At 39.8% G+C, this 16,506-nt stretch overlaps 1 protein-coding gene across 1 annotated transcript in view; it reads left to right on the top strand.

Moving 5' to 3' along the window:
* Positions 1 to 468: 468 nt before the first annotated feature.
* The window catches only part of tbkbp1 (TBK1 binding protein 1), a 69,632-nt gene continuing 53,594 nt past the window's right edge, over positions 469 to 16,506 (top strand). The window contains exon 1 of the mRNA XM_042508352.1: positions 469 to 515. The gene's annotated coding sequence lies outside the window, so the exon portion shown is untranslated. The remainder of the gene's footprint in view (positions 516 to 16,506) is intronic.

Below are 16,506 nucleotides of genomic sequence, written 5' to 3'. Positions count from 1 at the left end.
TGAAAGAAATCACCAATCAAGCAATTTGCTCACGGTTCAAAGGTTTGCATATTGTGAAAGGCGTCTGAAAGCAGCACATAAAAAAATGATCTGGCTCCAAGGTTTCAAAGGGTTAAATTCCTTGGAGGAAAAAAGATCCAAATGAGAACATGAATCTTTTGTGCAGGTTGCTGAGCGCTGCGTTGCCTTGGCTCTCCCTCTCACATGCAGAGTGACTCAAGCAGGAGATGTTCTCGTTAGAAGGAGAGACTGACGCTCCTATTCCCGCGACATCATCATCCCACACTAGTGGGGCTCCACGGTGTGCGATGTGATGCTCAGTCCTGCACAGTTGCATCTACAGGAGGCGTGCTTGTCCCTGCCACAGGAGCACCGGAGGAGCACCGGAGGAGCAGCAGCCTATTAACCGGGCATTGGACACACCGAGGAACAGAGCGCATTTTTGGGGGGGAGCTCTACCTCCCGCCTCCCACACTCCCAAGCGATGGCATTTACGGATCGATCAACGGGAGCGCGTGAGTTATCCTCCTTATACAATCAATGTCTTTCATGACGGATACAATGAACTGCATGTCTGATAACAGCCATGTTTTGGTCATCGCACCAAGAGGCTTTGAAACGCGCCACAAGGATGCAAGATTTTAAAATCATATTAATAATAAGAATAATCTGCTGTGTTTATTTATCGTACGCGCATTTATTTGCAGTGGCCACAGCTGATGCATACATCTCCTTAAAGGAGACGCGTGGTGCTCGGGCGCTTTGGCAACATCAGCATCACACACAGAGCGATGCCATGGCCGCAGGCAACCTTCAACTTCAGCTCAGTGCTGATGGAAAGCGGTCAGCAAAAGTAGCCTACATCTGTCGGGTAGTTTGCTCTCTGGCCTGGTTTCATCCATGCATCATCATATCCAAGAGAGAAATATGAAAATCTCAGAATAGCCAAAGGACTGTCAGTTTATGTCAAGATTGGAATAATTCTCTCTTTATTTTTAGTAAAACTTGTGACTAATTTCTGTTGCAAAACAAAAATAGAGGAAGGAAAAAAAGGCTGCTGGTGGGGCTGTTGGAACATTTTGTCTTTGAAATACAAACACTGCTCATCAGGCTAAATATAGGAGCATACATTGCTCATCTCTTCTCCTTGTAATAGAAATGCTTGCACATCTGAATGTTTTCCATTATTGTTTCGGTAACAGCTCTCCGGATAGCTTTTTTATAAAGACATCACTCCCTCTGATCATCATCATTAGGCTGTAGTAATAGTACGGCTGATGATATCAACACTATTTTCTGTGCAAAAACTTACACCCAGAGAGGATATTTAAGAATCTTAAGCCAGCAGTTATTTAATCTGAAAATGTGTCAATATTTCATCTAAAACACGCTTCTTGGATACTCCGATGAGTATTTCTGGCTTAGAAACACTGGCTAAATATGGATAAAAAACTAGAGGTGAAAAAAAGAAAGGCAATGCTTGCCCTTTTCTGAGCGGGACTGGAGCCATCTATCATGCTCCAGGCTCCCACAGCCCCCATAGCTTCTTCCAGTGCCCCTAAGTGACCAACCAGCCCTGGGCGTCCTCCAGGGGACAGACGTCGGCCACCCGCCCGCTCAGCCTAACTCTCCAGCCCCTTAAAAGAAAAGCTTGCATGTGGATGGAGCTGTACTAAACATCTGGATGATTTTCATTTTTGTTTAACCCTTTGAAACATGGGCAAATTGGTTTTATTTCTTGAAAAAACAGGAGAAGGCAATCAACAATGTAATATGTCATAACCCAAAAAACTGCAAGAAAATTATTTGGAAATATGCACAAAAAAGTAAAAACAAAAAAGTTCTGAAAATATTTATAAAATTTGTTTTCTTTACATTTTTTGGTAACATAATTTTGAATATAATAAAATAATAATAATAATAATAATAATAATAATAATAATAACAATAATATAATAATAATATAATAATAATAATAATAATAATAATATAAGTATAGTTTTCTGGACATTATTTTAAATAGTTTTCAAATAAGCCTCCTCTCTTTCATTAAGCTAAATTTTAGGCAATTTTCTTGTCACCTTTTTCTAATGACTTGCAATTTGTGGTACATTTCTTGCCAAATTGATTATTACCTTCCTTCCCCATGTCTGAGAAAGAAACTGAACAAAGAATAAAGAGAATAAATATCTGCACACGGGACTACAGCTCCCAATATTTAATTGACTATTTTGATTGACGTCATGAAGACCCTGTTGGGTTGAAATATTGCATCTGTTGTAGTTAATTAAATACTGGGAGCTGTACTCCAGTGTGTGGATATTTCTTCTCTTTGTAACGTTAATATGTAGTTTAATCTGGTGCCTGGCCTCATAAACAGGTCGGATGTACACACAGCTACTCTGCTGCGCTTAGAAAGAAACTGAACACCTTCGCTCAGGTTTCAAAGGGTCAAATAGCTTATGAAAGGCTTCTGAATGTAGAAAACTGATGTCAATCCAGGTTTCAAAGGGTTGAAGTGATCGTAACAAAAACAGCCTGACTCTAAATATCTCAGAAAAGCTTTATATGTAGACATCGCAGCTTATTTTAAACTGAATATCAGCCCTTTTAAATATGATTTCAATGAAATAATAATAACAATCACAACAAAAATAGAATGTGACAAACTCACATCAAAAGTTGTGAGGTCAAATGTCAACCTGGTTGGTGCTCTGAAAAGTAAACAGATCACCACATTTTGTGCCAAATCATCCAGCGAATGGTGAGATATTTTATTCATAGGAATTAATCTTGTTTCATCTTAAAATGTCTGCTTTAGGTGCTATATTCCCTGTTGGAAATGCAGCTATTTGTTGGCCAATCATTTTTGGCTGCATGGTCCTCAGTGGAAACATGGCAAATTATCAGTCAGCAATGTCTCGGTAAAAAACAACAGCTTTTGGTGCCACAATTCTCAATAGAAATAGCCATGTTTTGGTAATAAACAATGACTGCTGTTGGCACAAATCATGGTAGAAACACAGCAATGTCTTGGTATAAAACAACCACTTTTAGTGCCACTGTCCCCTGTGGAAATGCAGTGATGTCTCAGTGAAAAACAACAATTTTGGTTGGCACAGTCTCCAATGAAAATGCAGTGATGTCTTGGTAAAAACAACCACATTTGGTTGCACAATCCTTATAGAAAGCAGCAATGTCTTGCTAAGAAAAAACAACCACTTTACTGCCACAATCCCTGCTGAAACACAGCACTCTCTCTTTAAAAAACAACTGCTTTTAGTTCCACAACCCACGGTGAAAACGCTGCAATGTCTCAGGAAAAAACAATGGCTTTTGGTGGCACTATCCACCAGTAAATTTTTAGTGTATCTTCGTAAAAAAGAACAGCTGCTGGTGCCAAAACGTCTGGTGTAAATGCAGCAATGTCTCGTTAAAAAAGAACCACATTTAGTGGCAGAATTTCCGGTGTAAATGAAGTCTTGTTGCATGTCTTGTTAAAAAACAACTGTTTATGGTGGCAAAAAAGCCAGGCTGCTATAACACCAACATGAAGAATCTGACCTGCTGGTGGCACTAGATTAAGTCAAGGGATCATTAATTCAGTAGAATTTATCCTCAAAATTAAACACCAAATTACATGGCAGTCCATCCAAAAGTTGTCAAGACATGTCACTTGGATGAAATCAAAAAATTGTCAGCCTTCTTGTGGCACTGCAGGAAAAAACTAAAGGATAATTTGTTACAGTTTATCCTCTGGGGAGCATGCATTTCCATCCATCCAGTAGTCGAGATATTTCAGTCTGCACCACATTGACTGATAATTTCTCCTCCACATCACTAGCATGGTTTAAAACCATAAAATCAGAGCCACAAACAGACCAAACATTCACAAATTCAAGCTCCTTTTATCGGAAGAGCTTGCACGTGGATTCTGCTCTGCGTATCACGATAAAGATGTTTCATATTATGTTGCAGAGGTGAGTTCCGCCTTTTCAACAAACACGTTTTTTTTCTTTTGTATGAAGTGCGGCTTTAAGGCGGCCTGTTTTTGTCCTCAAAGAAAGCCTGGAGTGGATTAAGAGCGGACAGCGACGTGGTGCTGAAATGCAGCCGGGTTTATCCTCAGCGGGTGAAACATGTCGGGCTGATAACTCGTATCAAACAGGGGCGCCTATGCTTACTCATGCTGTTTGCATTCAGATCAAGTCATTATTTCACATGCTCATACGGGCCTGATGATAATTAGCTCCATGCCAAAGTCTGTCAGCTGTGTGTGTCTCTGCAGCGGCCTGTGAGAGGGGTCAGTAGGTTACATTAACAACTCCTTATTTTTCACTTCCCATCCATCTGCGGAGCCTGATCTTACTGGTTGTCTCTCTTCTACTTGATTAGCACCACTTCATTTGAAGTATTCAGCCCTCCCTTCTTGTCAGTTCCCATGGTGTCACGTCCAAAAGAGCTAATTTAAGGAAGTGAATCATGGCTTTAGCCTACCTGCTAATCACCAATCACATAGCCGCTGTGCTGCTGTATATTCTCTGGCGGGTCTGGGCTTGTTTTTCTGCATTTTTGCCCTCGTTAATCATGTTTTTTTTCCCCCTTGCACTTTTAAATTGGATCCCAGCGAGCTCCCCCATGCTTGAAGCTGTTGTATAATGTACTTTGTTATGTGCTGATGAGTGCTGTTGATGCTGTTTTTTTGGAAACATGATGCGCTGTGAAGTGAGGTGAGAGTGCGCCAGTGATTTCATTCTCACGAGGAAACGGCCTTTCAGTCCGATTTTGTTTGGAAAATTATTGGATTACGACCAAGGACAGTGTCCAAGTCCAATACAATACACCTTCTATTTTAATTTATTTTGTTGGACATTACCAAGACACTTTACAGGAGAACGTACCACAACAGGTTGGGTGTGACTGTCATTGTGGATGATTTTGGACGTGTTGTCCCTTTTATGTGTGGTTTTTGAAGCTGCATTGTTCCAGCTGACCTTGAGGAGGGTTACTCTGGGGTGATATGTGTAGAACGAGGGTGCGTTTATGTGTGTATATGCTTGTGTTTGGGACGGGAGGGGGTTGTGTGCTGACGCAATCAGACTGAGAACATTGGCACCTTCGATTGAACAGAGGAAGTGTTTTTCTCTGTTGAATGAATTAACTCGCAGAAGCAAATCACAGCTGAGACAGTGGCCGTTAGCACGACGTGTTCAACGTTCTGGATAATGCTGCTCAATCTGGGAAATCATACCCTAACGTAGAACGAAACAGCACTCACGGAAACACATGACAAGGCCTCATTCAAATCAAAACCATCTACCTAACAACTTGTCAACTCTTGTATAAAAAGGAAGCATTTGCAAAGTGTTGCCTCAGAATTGCAAAGTCAAGAAAAGCAGTGGATGATGAAGTCGATTTCTTTTTTCTTTTTTTTTTTGGCGGCACACTTTGAACCCTGCAGATCTCTGAAAGAGTCTTTCTGCAAATTCTGACAAGCTTGTAAATATGAATCTGTTTTTCAGATATCATCATAAGTAGTATTCAATGACAATGACATTCATTAAATCTGCATCTGGTGCAAGGCTCAGTTTTTTGTTACTTTCCATATCTCCATCTCATGAATATATAAATGCATATACACAAATGCAAAACTTTATTGGATGTCAATGCCTTCAAGAAAACATTACACCTGATCCACATGGCTGTTTTTTATCCAAAACAAAGACTTGACAGTGTTTTTAAAAAGACAAAGGAAAAGAAACTGATGCAGCAGAACCACAAATGTCATCTTTCTTATTCCACTCATTTTGCCTGCTTGTCAAAACATGGTGCCTACATTACCCACAATGCAACTCATGATTCTGTGTTATGCTAGTAGTGGCTATGGACTCTTTTTAAAAAAAAAATAACACTACTAGGCCTACTACTACCCCTATTATTAATTAGCATTATTACTACTACTATTATTATTATGACTGTTTTGTCAGGTTGTCACATCAAATTTCCATTCAGTTGAGTTAAGTCATTATAAAATAACCCAAAAAGTACCATTTATGTCATTAAATCAAGTAAAACTGAGATGATTGTATTAATACAATTTATTGCAGCAAATCGTGAGACTGAGTGCACAAATCCCTAAGAATTCACATAATTTACTAACAAGTTTATTTTATTACCGTTAAAAAAATTTACACTTCAAATATTTTTAATAATAATAATAATTTACTGTAATAAATTTCATGTAATTACTGTTATTAAATTCTATTTCTTTCAGATATGTTGATGTTGATGTTAGAATTACTTAACTCAATTGGAGGGGGTTTTTTTATCTAAAGGAAATACATAAACCTGATAGAACAGACAAAAAAATTGAGTGCAACCACCAAAAAAGAAGTAACCACTGTGACATTTTCACTGTCCTCCGTGCTGCTTTACTTTTTGCTAAAAGGTTTTCCGGTATGTCTGAGACATTGAAAATGACACACCAGAGAGAAAAAAACAGAGCATACACATCTATCTATATTCATAAACATCCTGCAAATATGTGCTAAATTTGGTGGAGAAAGGTCATAATACTGTAATTTTGTTATGTGGAGAGTCTAGCGAGTCAGCTTAATGTTTCATTATGATCTGGACACGCACACTGTGCTGTTTTCTTCCCTGAATCTGACCGTCCTCTTTGACAGAATCGGAGAATTAGAGCTGTCAGCTTGTTGAGAACAGCACCAAACAACAGCAAAACATAATTCTATTCATCTTCTTGCAGTAACAAAGTCCTTTTGGAGGCAGCTCTGACATAATAACACATTGAAACATCTCAAAATCCTCAGCGAGACTGAAGCCAGTCAGCCAAACAAAGGACAGACCATAACAACAGAAAACAGATTTGTCGCTTTCTGTCAAAAAAAGGTGGAGAAGAAAACTTTGTAGTCCATTACATTGAATAAAATGGAAATTTGCTTTCAGCATCTTGGCAACACAAGGACAGTTAAGGGCAGCTAAAATACATTGAAGACATTTTCAACACTCAGGGCACAAATTACTTCTTGCACACATTTTTTTTTTTTTTTTTGTGTGGCAAGTGAGACCTTGAATGTCCTCCCAGACAGCGGCATTTGAAATTATGAGTTGATGCTAAAAAATAGCAAGAAATTTTTAAAAAGTACAGGAAAATTACCTAAAAATTCATTTTAAAAGTTTTAAAAAGTTTAAATGCCTAGGGGAAAATGTACAGGGGAAAAAAGCAAAAAGCTAAGGGTAAACTACATTTATATTTATTATAATTTAATTGTGAAAGATTATGTCAGAATTATTAGACATTTTAAGATTTTTCAGGTAATTTAATTTTTTTTACATGTATTTATTTTGTTTTGTTTTTCTTTTCTAAACCGTTTTTCAGGTGATTTTCTTGTACTTTTTACTTATTTCTTGCTCATTTTTGGGTCATCCCTTCCTTGATTGCTTATTGCCTTCTTCGCAGGTTTTTGAGAGAAATGAAGCCAGTTTGCTGAGGTTTCAAAGGGTAAAGCAAAAGTGGCCCTCGGGCAATGCAAGTTGAGGATCCGTGTTCTGAAGCCAGAAAACAGAGCCAAGAGGAGATGCAGAAGTCTAGTTTTCTCTCAGTCCACTTAAATTGCAATATGCATGAAGTTTATTATGGGATTTTTGCCCAAAATTAAACAGCCTACTCGGCTTTAACCACCTGGATCAGTTGGATTTTTGCGAAACCTTTGCCTCAGCTTTTCAGCTCTATTAGTGGAGAGCTGCTTGAGTTGAGGGTTGTGTTTTTCAAACTGGCCTTCAGAGCAGGATTGAAATGCCACAGATACTGCGAGCTTTATTTCCTCTCTCTGCTGAGGGTTTGCTGCACATCAGCTGCGTCAGAACGACACAGACAGCGAGTGCTTGTCTGTTTCTTTGATCCTGATGGTTTGAGGAGTCTGGTATCAGATCTGGAATCAGATGTTTTGGCAGCTTCATCGATGGCGTTAACGATCGCTCTCACCTGTGTCACTGAGGGGCAGGTTTGGCATAAACGAATAAACCTCAAATAAATTACATTACATTATGTAAAACTGATCAAATTGGGGATTTTGGCCTGTTGGTGAGAGAATGAAAACAGTGTTTAATCCTCTGAAATCAGTTTGCTGCTTTCAGACACCTTTAACAAGCATTTAACCCTTTCAAACCTGAGCAGATTTGATTTGAAGGGGTAAGTTAACAAGAAATGTTAACTTGGGAAATTGCAACAAATTAGTAGGAGATGGTGAAAAAAAGCCTTAAAAAAAGGTTAAAAATAGTTGGATTAATAGAAAATAATCATTACAGAAGAAAATACAAAAAAATGTTTTACTCTATTTTAAAGAACTTTTTTTCAGGTCTTTGTTTTGTTGCTTTTTTTTCCTTTTCTTTTTTTGTTGCTTATTTTTTAGGTTTTTTTCTTGTATCTTTTTAGTAATACCATGCTGTTTTTGTCCATTTGCTGTTAAGCAGCTCATTGCATATAATTTTTGAAAGAAATCAAGAAATCAAAGAAATTCTGCACAGACATTCATGCTCCCCAGGTGATTAATCCTATAGAATCAATCTGTTGACTTTTCCTCCAGCATCAATATGAAGCTGACATCTGTGGATTTAGTGAAATATCTCCACAACTATTGGACATACTGCCATGAAAAATGTTGCACACATTCATTTTCATCCCCTGATTATTACTAATAACTCTCGGGATCCTCCACCAGAAATAAACGTCTGTGTGTTTGAAGAAAGTTTGGCTGCGCAGCACAAGTTTGTAATGACTAACCCACCAGCAGGCTGCTTGTTAAGCTTTCTTTGTGGTTCAAGTTATTACATTATCCCATAATAAAAATTTGATTGTAGCATCACAACAAAGTTAACACAATTTCCAGTACATTTACAGTAAATATTGCACTCTGAAGTTGCATTAATAACCCCACAGCTTGATGATGCTGTAGTTTCCATGAAGCACCTGAGAGCCGAGCTCAGACATGAGAATATGAGGTCATTTATCTCACTCTGCAGTATCATCACCGGTGGGCAGCATATATTAGACCCGACACACACACACACACACACACACACACACACACACACACACACACACTGAGGAAGTGTCCTGCCTAGAAACAGCGCTGACATAATTCGCAGAGTGCTAATTTATGCAAAACCCATTCCATTTCCTGCGATGGCTTTGCCCCTTTTTCAAACTCATTTTCAATGTTTCCTGTGCTGCCTGGCAATCTACACACTTATGGTATGATTATGTTCATATACATAAATATGGACTTTTATGTAAGCTACTCACAGACTGCATGACTAAATGAAGAGGGGGAGCAGAGGCCCTGCTGGCTGATGGAATATTCATAGAAGGCTTTCAAGGGTCAGCGGGGGTAAGGGAAGGGGGAGACGGCGAGAACAAAGAGGGAGTGATGCTGAACCGCTGTGCTCCCGTCTTCATTATATATCAGATGTTTCAATTTAGACCCGGCTCTTGAATAAGTCAAAAAATTACAACGTGAGACATGATTTGTTGCATAAGTTAAAGGGATAGTTCGAATTTTTTGAAGCGGGGTTGTACGGGGCACTTATCCATAGTCAGTGTATTCATAGACCATTTTCATTCTGAAGTAATCAAATACTGCAGCTTTTGCAGTGATTTTGGCCTAAGATCCTGACACCAAAAGCTTTCGCATCCACATAATACGTCACTAGACGGCGTCAGCCATCCATTTGTGGTGTTAATTAAGGGTCAACAGACTATCAGCCTGGGTGACTATTGGTATGATATTTGGCATTTTGTAGATTTTATGTATTGGCGTTTTATTTTAATGATTTTATGATAAAATTAATTAATTAAAAAGTGCAAAGAAAGTGTCAGCATGGGAGGAACTTTTACTTTGTAAAACATCAGGAAGCTATTTTTATTCATTCATTTTTATTTAAATGTATAAGAAAACTTGCTGGGAACTTGCTGTTTATGATGTTGCAAGTTTCAGATTTGATTAAACATTTGCTAAAGGCATTAAAACAAAGTTTTGCATTGGAGTTTGTTATATTCCAAATTCTAATTACTGACAGAAAGATTCTCATTTTTATTGCAAATGCATATTGGCTCCAAATATTGGTCATCGGTCAAGTGTTAATATGCGCCATCAGTCAGCTGGATCGCACGACCGGAAACAATCTGTTGCATTTGCAGGGGTGCCGGATCTATCGAACAAACCCCGGACTTTCATGTGGGAGTCCGGTGTTTGCATCCTGTCTGACTGTGATGTTTTTTTCTACACCCTTCCCTTAACCTCACCATTTGTGGTAGCATGTCCGTTTGTTGACATCACGGCATTGGTTGCCATGTGCACTTGTTGCCTAAACATAATCACATGCAGCCTAATCCCAACATGTGCATTTGTTGACATCACAGAAGCATCATCCCGTAAGATAAAGAGCACATGCAGAAGAACGTAATATGTAGACATGGAGGTCCGCTGCAAAGCGGCAACATTTGATCATTTGGGATGAGAATGTGTTGGCGAGCCTCTTTGCAACTCGCCTCCGCCCCGGCTCCTACTTTTCATGCTGTGTCTGACTTATCAATATCAAGACTGTTTGTCATTGATGCTCGCTCTGTTCCGTATCCGGAGGGGTCTTTGCAGCTGCTCTCTGCTCTTTCTGCATCAGGCTTGAATGTATGAGCGTAGAGGACAGAGAGGTGTGCTCTCTCCACGTAAGCACGTGAAAGGGCAGAGAGGTCCCAGAAAGGGAGCCACACCGCCAAAATGTCATACTGCAAATAGCAATAAAGTTTTCTTTGACTAAAATGGTCCTGACTGAAATAGATTTTGTTGCTGACCCCTCAACAAAAGATTATTTAGTTTTCATGTCAGGCTACTGCCTGCTTTACCAGAGTGGGGTCATGCCGACTGACATGTATTGTATAAAATACACTGTTCGTGGATAAGTACCCCATAAAACACCACTATGTCTTTAAAGCAGCGGGCTTTATGAAATTACAATTTTGCACATAATCATAATCGTAGGCTAAAACTGGACATAATGACCATTTCCAACAGATGCTAACCAATCACAACTGGTGACTAAGTGTTAATTATTTTCAATACAGCAAGTACCAAAATCCAATTAACAATACTTTGTCCTCAGGCTCGCTGGCACATAAACAGAGATGAGAAGCTCTTTTTGAAGTTCAGTTGATAAAAGTGTTCCAGAGCACACAGTGTCAATCTGCTTTCATCTTTAATCCAAACAAAATAAAAAAGGAGCAAACAGGAGCCAAAGTGTAGCCGGTGACAGACACACAGTAACGTCCGCCCAGCTCGAGCCAGATTTCACTAATCAGGTTTATGGCACAACACGAAACGCTGCCAGGCCGGTGACACCTGAAGGACGTTTCTGTGCCAAATCAAAGCTTTGATAATGCTGGGAAACAACGCCGCTCAGGGATCCTCCCCCTTTACCTTCAGGAGATAGCAAGGTCGACACACACACGCACGCACGCACGCACGCACGCACGCACGCACGCACGCACACACACACACACACACACACACCTCCTATGCCCCCTCGTCTCCTTTCATTCCTTCTATTTTTTGCTTTAATTATGTCCTCTCCTCTTTGAAGTTGCTGCCATTCTGTGTGAATCCTGCAGCTTGAGTTTACATGATTTTATTAAAAAAAAATATATCTGTAGTTTTGGTCATCATTTTTGGAGGCAATAACATACTGTAGTGCCCGAAAAGTTATAACTAGGGCTACATCGTCTGACTTCATCGGCCTCCATAATAACACCTAGGCTTTGGATGTTAGTTGATGGATTAGTTAATCCATCTATGCACCCATAGATGGATTACTGAACTGGCTTTCACCTGCAAAATGTGACTCAAATAATACGTACACTCCTGAAAGAGACTCAAAATGACCATAAAGAGATGCAAAGGAAGTGAAAAAATAATCCAAATAACTATAAATATGGGCAAAGCAACCATAAAAAAGCAAAAAAATAACTACAAAGAGGCACAAAGCTACCTAAAAAAGACAGAAAATTACCTTTTTAGCGTCACAAAATGACCACAAAGAGATTGCTAAAGACTACAAACAAATGCAAAACCATCACAAAGTCTGTGTGTCTTGTCATGTCCAAAGGGCCCACTGTTTGTGTTAATCAGAGATACGTTGCATTTGACCGTTATAATGTTAATGTTTTAATGTTAAAGAAGCGTAAACACACACATGCATAAGCACACACACAGCATGCACAATAACTTTAATGCTGCATTTCTAAAGGTGAATTGAATTTTATAATGTTAATATGCTGCAGAAATGTACTGTTAGTTTTAGACATGATTGACCCGATGTCCACTAAAACGGACAAGTTATAAAACAAAAAAAATCTTTGTGATTTTTTTTAACACCTAAATTGCTTAAATTATGTTTAAAAAAAAGAAAAGTAAATAATAGAAAGATTTTGTTCTTCTGGTCTCAGGAGGATATTAAAATGTGGACAATTACTCTTTTGAGGAGCTAAATTTTTCCATCATGCTCTCACTTTATAACCGTCACCCCACTTTGGCTTCACTTGGTTTGTCTTCTCTCTCTACCTTCTTTTCTCTCCATATTTTTTACGTAACGGTGGTGTAATATCTGTGGGCCAAGGCAGTGACCACTGATTCTTTTTCTCCTGCTTCTGAAAAAGCCATGGGCGGCCCACCTGCATCAAGGCTCTCCTCTCTATCAGAGTTTTTGGCTTCAGATGAGTCACTTTGCCATAGTCTTTCAGGGGGAAGAAAGCCTCACCTCTTTCCAAACTCTGCTTTGCTGCTCTCAGAAAGCAACAAACTCACACCTCCTCCCTGTCCCGGCTGTGTTCATTGTTCCAGAGCAACCCCACTGACTGCACCAAACACCAACACGTCTTTTGCACAGCGGTACAAATGTATCGTGATGACGTGTTTTTTTCTCCTAATTTGTTTAATGTGGAGCCTTGAACATTGTGTGACAACTGGAGGATGACATAACAGGGTTGTAGTTGTGCTGCTTTTGTTGTTGGAGGACACCTGGTTGCTTGGGAGACTGAAGGAATGTGATGTAACTGCGGAGTAATGTGACCACTCACTCTCTCGGCCCACGCAAGGCGCTGTGCCGACCGTGGAGGCACAATGTAGAGTAATATGCACAGTACGTCTGTGTGTGTGAGAGTGTGTGTGTGAGACCAGAGCAGCTAAAACTGACAGAGGAACTCTCCAGTACCTTCACAGAGAAAACAGACACTCAAAAGGACTTTGTGTGTGTGTGTGTGTGTGTGTGTGTGTGTGTGTGTGTGTGTGTGTGTGATATCCTGGTTCCAGAAGGCAGTCCGTTTGGGCCTGGAGTCTTGGAGCTCGCTGGGGATTCACACAAGTCTTTTTGTGTCTCAGAAAAACCAGGTTACCCACTTGCATGTCACTCCTAACTGGACTGCTTAAACTCTCTCTGCCGCGCCTAAAAATATCCGCTCACACTCTGAGAATGCCCCAAAGAAACTATTTTAAGTCTGTGACATTTCTTTTTCTTTTATTAAAGGAAATACACAAACAAAGAAACAAAAAGCGTCTCAGACATATCGACTACGCTGTGACATCCCTCCTCTCTGGAATCAAACCTAACGAACAAAACTGCCGTCAAATTGACTCAGAGAGCACAAAGAATAATTTCATGTGAGATAATCTTTGTGTTTGCAGCAGGGCCTTGCCACAGCGCATAGATTTCCAATAAATATGCAGCTGAAATACAGAGCGAGAGTGACAACAACTGAGAGGAGGTATGTGTGTGTACCGTGTGTGCTGCATCATTTCATTTTGCACAGCAGAGCAGAGCAGAGGTGGACGTATGTAGGTCTTTACTTCAGTGACTAAAAAGGACCAGCTGCTTTGTGTTTACAGCCTGGTCGTCTTTGATGGTGTGTTTTCGGAGGCCAAACACAGAGGACTCGCTTGTTGTTAGCAGACAAACAGTGCTTGTTAGCCTGCCAGTGCAGGTCAGGAGGATATGAGGATTAAATTTAACTGCAGCAATCTTTAAAGATGCCCTGTGAGATATTTGGTGCTGGTGGCACTATGTGGGTCCCTGGTTAGTTTGTATCTTCAGCCTTTGTCTTAAATAAACTCTGGAAAGTGCCCTGAGAATCAGGTCTGGACATTGTCTGAAGTTTCTCTTTCAAACATTTAATACACAGTGGCCACTCGCAGTATTGCAGTGAAAAAATCCCCTGTTGACAGGACTTCTCGAACTGGAAACAAGGTCAATTATGAATCTCTCTATCCTGAATTTTTGAGCCATGGTGCTTTTATATTTGCTAAGAAATGCAACTTAACTCAGACCCAGATCCAGGATTTTCATGGGCTGTTTTAGTTGTTGGTTAAGCCCGAAATGCCTGATTTCATGAAAGCTTTTCCAGAATAGTTGCAATGCTGTTTAAACATTTTTATTTGTTTGATTTTGCAATGAATTAGTGGGGGAAAATAAAAATTGCAAAAATAGTTATACTACTGTCACAGAATTGATTAATATGAGAAATTAGTGTTTTCTGCAGAATTAAAATAATTACATATAATATGATATATAATAATATAATTAAATAATCACATATTTAGAATTATGTTACAAAATTATGTAATTTTAACTTTTTACAAATCTCTCATTGCCTGCTTCCCATGGTTTTGAAAGAAATTAAGCCATTTCACTCATGTTTCAAAGGGTTAATTGTTGTGATGATCAAATCCCAAAGGGACCGATCTACAGTCCAGACTAACAGACTCAATAGTCTCACTGAAACAACATCACGTCTATTCAGGGTCCAGAAAATGCACGAGCACGCTGTGTGTCCTGCAGGAAAAGTCTTAGTAGTGTTGCTGCTTGTGTGGGCTGCTGTCCATGGTGCTGAAAGCCAATAACCAGATCAACCTCACACAAAGGACAGAGACAATGTCTTCACGGTTCCCAGAGCAAATCAATAGGATGATATTGATAATTCAGGAGTATCTATTTCCATACTCTCCTCATCATTTTCCCACACTGGGACAAAACGTCTTATGTAACACTCCTCAAGAACAATGTCTCACATCCCTGACTCGAACTGCCATCACTACTGTTGCTACTATAAAACTCAGGACTGCAGGTTAGAAATGAGCTGAACACAAATAATATTACACCACCAGAGTTCACACTCGATTTCAAAAACTGCTCTCATGTATCACCTTCTTTTTATTGTGTGCTTGATGCTACAGTCAAAGACCTCTTTTCAACACCTCCCCGTGCATCTTTTATTTCACGCCAGACGATGGAAGACAGAGAGGTGTTACATGTGTGCAGGAGCGTACTATGTACAGACAAAGAACAAGCTGGGAGCCTTTTCTCTGTGTGAGCGTTTCTTCAGTTAATGATGAGCACACAGGGTCTAAACGTGTGAAGTGTGCAGAGACATGTGAACTGGAACATATGGGTTCAATGCCCTAACAAGTCTACTGTTGCGCCTGTGTCTCTGTGTGATAATTGGCTGTCGAACGCAGCCCCTTCTACATGTTCCTATTAACAGAAACCCCAGCCTCATTCATCCCTCCTTCTCTTTCATCCCCTCATCCCTCCCTTCTCTTCTATCTTTGTTCATCCTGTCAGCTGTGCTGTAATCTACTGTAGTTGTTTGCTTTATTCTTCAGAAGTGTTGCGTGCTTCTCTCACTCCGCTGCCATTCTTCTGTTTCTCTCTCTCACTCTGCTGGCAAATGCATATGAATGTTCTTAGCAATCACAGAGTGTGTGGTGACTGCTGGTGGAGGAAATATTGAGGCCACGTTTAGATGAGAACGGCCCCACTTAAAACTGAAAAAGTCTTTCCTTTGCAGTTTTTAAAAAAAATATACATGCATATGATAACATTGTGAAAAGATCCTTATGTACACGGATCTGCAAAAACAACCAAAAATACTGTAGTATGCATGCCCCACCAGTAGTTGGTGGTGTAACTTTGTAATAACACACCACAGAAGAACAACACACACCTGCACAAAAAGGCGTACTTCTAAAGAGCGGTGAGTATAAACAATCTGCTCTTATTCTCCACTGGTGTCTCCGCCGGTGTCCGCTCCGCTCTTATTCTCCGCCGGTGACTCCACTGGTGTCCACTGTGCTATCATTCTCCACCAGTGTCTCTGACATCCAGATAAAATTGGATTATATTACTTTCAAATAAAACCATTTAAAAATGAAATGATCAGGTGTGCCCACAGGTATATTATTCCTGTGACAGTTATATTTGAAAAAATATGTTGACATCTGCAATAAACTACTATTAAAAACTCTATATGATAACCAGCACTAGTCCATGGTACAATATCAGTGTTTGTGTGTGTGTGTGTGTGTGTGTGTGTGTGTGTGTGTGTGTGTGTGTGTGTGTGTGTGTCTACAGTGTGTCTGTGTCTAAACTGTGTTTTGACACACT

The sequence above is a fragment of the Plectropomus leopardus genome, chromosome 19 (genome assembly GCF_008729295.1).
Source record: "Plectropomus leopardus isolate mb chromosome 19, YSFRI_Pleo_2.0, whole genome shotgun sequence".
Taxonomy (NCBI): Eukaryota; Metazoa; Chordata; class Actinopteri; order Perciformes; family Serranidae; genus Plectropomus; species Plectropomus leopardus.
This window is presented reverse-complemented; position numbering and strand designations above follow the sequence as displayed.